Genomic DNA, 6,758 nt, shown 5'->3' with positions numbered 1-6,758 from the left:
CTAACAGGATGGGGAAAGAGTGGAGCAGCCACATGTGTGGCTTGCCCAGGGCAGCTGAGTTAAGGAATTAGAATAGAAAAAGCTGAGGAGGGCTTAAGATGTGGGCCAAGTAAGGAAGGTGGGAGCCTGAGGCAACAATGGGATGTAGACAGCTGCGCCAACTATACTGGTACTCGACACCTACATAATCACACAGCCTTGCTGACTACAGGCAGCAGACCAGCAGAAGATTCGGGAAGATCAGTCCCCATGTAACACTGCCTGGAGCGAACAATGATCCAGGCTGTTTCCTTCCCAATATCTACTTTGTGCTTGGAACAAAAGAGCAGAGAGTTTAATGTGAACTAATCAGATGTCAGGCTGGAAATTCTGGCAGCAGACACTGGTAACATGCCTTCAGACCAGTGCTATCCGAGACACCCTCACTAGCCACCTGTGTCTATTCTAATTTAAATATGTACACTTTAAAATCAGCTTTTAGGTCACACTAGTAGTCACATGCACACCAAGTGACCATCGATGACGGTGCTCCCAGTGCAGACAGAGATGTTTCAATCATTGACAAAAATTCCCAGGCATCCTACAGTTCTGGACAACGTGTTTGAAAAGGACATTTGAAGATTGTAACAATTTGCAAATGTAAACGATGCTGTCCTCAGAAGGTCCTCAAAGGCTCAGAGCCACCCAGATAAATCCAAGAATCAATCAGCTCCATGTGGCAGAGACCTCCCTCCATACAGAGGAAGCTGGGTCCCTGGGTCAGGGTAGAGCCCTGTTGGAGTTTACTAAGACCCTGTTTTAACAGCGATTCAAGCAAGGGCACTAACCCAGGGAGAAGCACTCAGAGAAAGTGTCATGTACACCAGAGTTGAGCACAAGTCTCTCGAGAGAGACTCACACAGCTGCTATTGTTTTCTGAGGGGATAGGAGATCTGGTCAGTGGATTTATCTGATCAAAGATATCATCATCATCATCATCATCATCACTGATTTAATCTCTTCTTGCACAATCATTGGCATGTTAAGATTTTTCTCCTCACATTGCATTTTGATACATTGCAAGTCAGAATTGGTTATCCAGAGTGCTGGTGTATAATTATCCATCCTTAATGCCCTCATGATAATTAATGTCTCCGTGACATCATCTATGGTGTATCTTTTTGCTCCTGAGACACCTATGTTTCTTAGTTGGTCTAACTAAATTCTTGACCTTGAAAAAAAAAGAAATAAAAAGGAAGAATTTAGCTGGGCAGTGGTAGCCTTTAATCTCAGCAGTTGGGAGGCAGAGGCAGGAGAATAAATCTCTGTGAGGTTGAGGTCAGCCTGGTCTACTGAGTGAGCTCCAGGGCAGTCAGGGCTGCAGAGTGAGACCATGTCACAAAAACAAACCAAAAGCAGAAAAGGAGAAGAGAAGAGAAGAGAAGAGAAGAGAAGAGAAGAGAAGAGAAGAGAAGAGAAGAGAAGAGAAGAGAAGAGAAGAGAAGAGAAGAGAAACAGCCCAAGAGTCAAGGAAGAGAGATGAGGGAGGAAGACTGGGAATCGTGTCTATGCTAGAAGCTCATTGCTGAGGAAGATGGCTGTAGGTTCTTACTTCATAGTCCTTGACTCACAGAAAATATCAGGCAAAACATGAGAACGAGCCTTCCACAAAACCCAAACATTCCACTTCCTGTTGGGTTCAATACCAGGAGAGGGTTTGTTTGTGTGTGTGTGTGTGTGTGTGTGTGTGTGTGTGTGTGTGTGTGTGCGTGTGTGTGTGTGTGTGCCAAATGGGAGCAGGTTCATTAAGAAGAAAGAGTAGAAAGAAGCTTGGGAGTGTGGCAAGCTATGACAGGCAAGACCCCGTCTTCTGCAGTCCTATGGAACTTACAGTACAGCTGTGTGTTCCATCCCCCTCCCCCCGCCCCACCCCTGCTCTGTGGAAAATCCTGCTCACAGTTTATCCCTTACACAGGCTGGTTTGGCAGGAATGATCCTTGAGGAAGACAACTCCCAATAATAAATCCTGCAATATTATCCACAAAAGTGAGGAAGCGGGCCTGAACGTACCACGCTCAGAACTAAGAAGCAGGGGCGTTGATTCATGCAGGCAGAGAGAACCGTGGGACGCAGAGCTTCCCAGAGCCTGCGGTCTCCTCCTATCAGAGCTGACAGACCCTCAGCACATGCATCACCAGGGTAGAGACCAGGAATAAATACAACGTTCAGTGCTCTTTATTCAATATTTGAAAACATGAAAAATAACCTGTGTGCTATTTTTTGGATGCAGCCCAACACTTGGAGCTGGAAAGATGGCTCAGGCAGAACAGTGCTTGCCACCTAAGAACGGGGCCCCAAGTTCAGAACCCCAGCCCTAATGTCAACATGAAGATGTGCTGGCCCAGGTCTGGAACCGCAGCCTAACATACCCTTCAACATAGTTCTTCATGTTGTGGTGACCTCCAACCATAAAATTGTCTCATTGCTACTTCCTAACTGTAATTTTGCTACTGTTATGAATCATAATGTAAATATCTGTGTTTTCTGATGGTCTTGGGCAACCCCTGTGAAAGGGTCATTTGACTTCCCAAATAGGTCATAACAGTTTGAGAACTGCTGGAGAGCAACCAAGGAAGACACTTACCATTGACCTCTGGCCTCCATGCCCATGGGCACACACACACACTATATACACATGCACACACACACACACACAATGTACACACACAGACACAACACACAAAGAAATGCTGACAACTACATGGAAAGCAATTCAACTTTAAATAGTGGCAAATCTTAGAGAAAGAGACCTCAGGAAAGGGGTTCAGAGCCTGTGCTGGGTGTCAACTTGACACAAACTAAAGTTATCTGAGAGGAAGGAACCTCTATTAAGAATACGCCTCTGGGCTGGTGAGATGGCTCAGTGGGTAAGAGCACCTGACTGCTCTTCCAAAGGTCCGGAGTTCAAATCCCAGAAACCACATGGTGGCTCATAACCATCCGTAACAAGATCTGACACCCTCTTCTGGAGTGTCTGAAGACAACTACAGTGTAATTACATATAATAAATAAATAAATCTTTAAAAAAAAAAAAAAAAAAGAATATGCCTCCATAAGATCAGGCTATAGTCAAATCTGTAAATCCTTTTCTTAATTAGTGATTGGGGTGGGAGGGCCCAACTCATGGGAACTGGTGCCATCCCTGGGCAGGTAGGCTTGAAATCTATAGGAAGGCAGGCTGAGCAAGTCCATAAGCAGCATCTCTCCATGGCCTCTGCATCAGCTCCTGCTTCCAGGTTCCTGCCCTGTGTGAGTTCCTGTCCTGACTTCCTTCTCTGATGGACTGTGATGTGGAAATACAAGTCAAATTAACCCCCACACAGCTTGCTTTTGGTAATGGTGTTCCACCACAGCAATAGAAACCCTGAGTAAGACCGAGTAACCCCAGCTGTGCATGGTAGTACTTCATTCTTGAGAAAATCTGACGCAGAAGTGGTTTCACATTGGAGTGTCAGTTATCATGGTCATTGGCTGTTTGTTTAAAATGTTCCATAACAGAGCTGGAGAAAGAGCTCAGTGGTTAAAGGCACTGGGTAGTGCTCTTGCAGAGGACCAGAGTTCTGAGGCCAGCACTCATGTCAGATAGCTCACAACCATGGCAACTCCAGCTCCAAGACACTCACACGCCCCCTTCTGGCTGCTGCAAGTACTGCATTCACATACATAGACATACACAGAGAAACACGCATATATACACATAATTCATTTTTTTAAAAAAAATCTTTGAAATATTTAAAAGCAAAAAAAAGTGTTGTTTGGTTCTCGGTTTTGTTTGTTTGTTTTTCCTTCGTTTGTTCTGTAGTTCATGCGCCCTTAACTCTCTGTGTAGCCAGGGATGACCCTGAGGATGACCTTGGACTTCTTATTCTTTTGTTTCTGTTTCCCAAATGCTAGGATTGCAAGCCTGTATCACCACACCTAGTTAATGTTGTGCGGGGATGGAGCAGAAGACTTTATGTACGCCAGGCAAACAACTGTGCTGCAGAAGAAAAGTCTGCTATAATGCCTACTTCTCCCTTTTAGGATTTGTGTGGTCTGAGCGTCCTCCCTTTTCCAGTTTCAAGCAAGAAAAGCATTGTGCCTACTGGACAAGGTGTCAGACACACAAAAGACACCTAAAGCCAGCCAGACACACTCCCAAACTTACCCCACTGAAGAGAGGCCTCCAGTGTGACTGGAGCACCAGGTGTGTTGTGGCCAGGACAAGTGAACATGTCCACAGTCTTTAGGCTTTGCCTTAAAGGAGAGCCAGCAGAGGCCTATTTCCCTAGGGTCAGAGCAGACGGAGGGGTGGAGCCGGTCCTGGCATTCCTGCTGAACGGAAGGAGGGTATAAACTCAAGCCTCTGAAATTACCTTACTTTGTCTGCCCAGGCTTGCTATTTCCTGCTCTTGTCCACAAGTCAGAAGAGCAAGACACATGGCTATGAACATGAGCAGAGGTCCTTGTGTGCTAACACTGAGGGTCTCAGGCTCCACCCTGATGATCTGTGTAGACTGGGAACAGCTGAGACTACAAAGACCAGTTTAGGGCGCCTCCTCCCTTGCCTCAGCCACCGTCTAGGCAGTCAAGGGACCTCTCTCTACCTCAGAACTTCCCTGCAGTGCAAATGTAAGTGTATATGCACTGAGTCCGCAGGCTCCCCATTTCATAGAGCAAACACTACTGGACAACAAAATGTGGGATAATCCCTAACACTGCGACAGTGACACCTTCAGCACTCTCAGCACAGATTGTTCATCCACACTGGAAACTGCCAATGAAGCTTCAGATGTAGGGCTGAAGAGATGGCCTGGCAGCCAAGCGCATACCCTGCTCTCGCAGAGGGCTGGAGTTCAGTTTGTAGGATCCAGGTCAGCAGGCTCACACTAGCCTCTAACTCACTGTACACCCTCTGCTAGCTTCCGAGGACAACTGCACTTAGGTGCACTGAGCCACACACAGACACATGCACATATACACATAATTTAAAATAACAAAACTGGATCTTTAAAAAAAAAAAAAAAGAAAGAAACTTCAACATCAAACTGTAGCATGCATCACAGAGACTGGACAGACAGCCATAGCTCCAGGACACACATTTTCTAGGAACTTTCTCTAAATGGATCACACTGTAGGACATAAAGCAAGTCTTAACAAATACAAAAGAATCAAGATGCATCCTTGAATCAGACTGTAATGGCATAAAACTAGAAAATAAACACCAAGAGAAAGCACAGAAACTACACAAGTACCAGAGATGAAGCATCACCCTCTCCAATGACCAGCGAGTCACAGACCAGGTCATGAGGGAAGGCACATTTGTCACACTGTCTGGGGCACAGCAAAGGCAGTTTAAAGGGAAAAAAATTATAGCTGTGAAGTGTTTGCATTAAAAGATCAGAGATCTCAAATAAATAACTTAATAATGCACACCGAAGTCTTAGGAAATAATAACAGCCCCAAAGCAATTAGTGGGAAGCAATGATTAAAACTAAGGCGGTAAATAATTAAAATGGTAGTAAAAGACCGGTAAGGGTCAAAGAACAAAGAGGTCGACCTTTAGCTACACTAAACAAAAAGGGAGGGGGACCTGGTTACTAAAAAGTAGACTAGGAAGCGGCCATTGCACCAGAAAAACCCCCGGATGTCTGAAGGAAAATGAACGGATTTCTAGATACCTGTAACTTAGCAAAATTAAATCAAGAGGATCTAGGCAACTTAAACAGACCCATAAAGAACAATGAGATTGCGGCAGTAATAGCCTACCGAAAACAAGAATCCTAAAGAAGTTAGTGCTGAAGTCTACTAAGTCTTTGAGAAAAGAGCTAATGACACCCGTGCCCCTCAGACTGCTCCACAAGATGGAAGAAGAAGGAATATCCTGTGAAGTGAATAGTACCTTGATACCAAAACCAGAAAAAAAAAGACACAATAAAAAGTAACAAAACTATGGGGCCAGGAGTGGGCTTGTTCACCTTTTCGGCCTCAGCACAAGCTGGCAGAGTTCTGTGAGCTTGGGGCCAGCCTGGGCTACAAACTGAGCTCCAGCAAGACTCTGTCTAACGCAATAAAAAATAAAAGTGAAACCATGAACCTGAGCACAGATGCCAAAAATTGCAATAAATACTTGCAAACTGAATTCAAGAACACACTAAGAAAACCATGATTTCACCCCAGGTATCTGAGACCGGCTCAATACATGCAAATTAGTGTCATACAGCCAATAGGCAGACTTACAGACCACCTCAACAGATGCACAAGATGCCTTCAACAAGGTTCCACATCCCTGTCTGGTACAAGTTCTAAAGAAACCAGGAATCTTAGGAATATGCCAGAAAATAGTAAAGACGCTATGCAACATTCCTGTAACAGCTGTGATGGTGAGAGTATCAATGGGCTCTGGTACCAGTTACGGAGGAGACAACCTTCTAGAACATCTGTAAGGGGTTACCGTGGTTAGGCGGATTGAGATAGGAAGGCCCAGCACACAGGTGAGCAGTGCAGTTCCCTGGACGCAGGTGCTGCGCTGTGTTAAAAGGAGGAAGCAGTCCACCAGCCACCGCTCCCTTCCTCCTGTCTGTGAACACAGAGGCCCCTGCTACCATGGAGACCTTCAAACTGTGAACCCAGATAAACTTATTCCTTACATTGCTTCTGTTGGGGGTCTTTGTTTCTTTTTTTTTTTAAAGCTTTATTTATTTATTATATGTAATTACACACATAGCTGTCTTCAGACA

This window comes from Mus pahari, chromosome 2 (genome assembly GCF_900095145.1).
Source record: "Mus pahari chromosome 2, PAHARI_EIJ_v1.1, whole genome shotgun sequence".
In the NCBI taxonomy this organism is placed as follows: domain Eukaryota; kingdom Metazoa; phylum Chordata; class Mammalia; order Rodentia; family Muridae; genus Mus; species Mus pahari.
Note: the sequence above shows the minus strand (reverse complement) of the source record.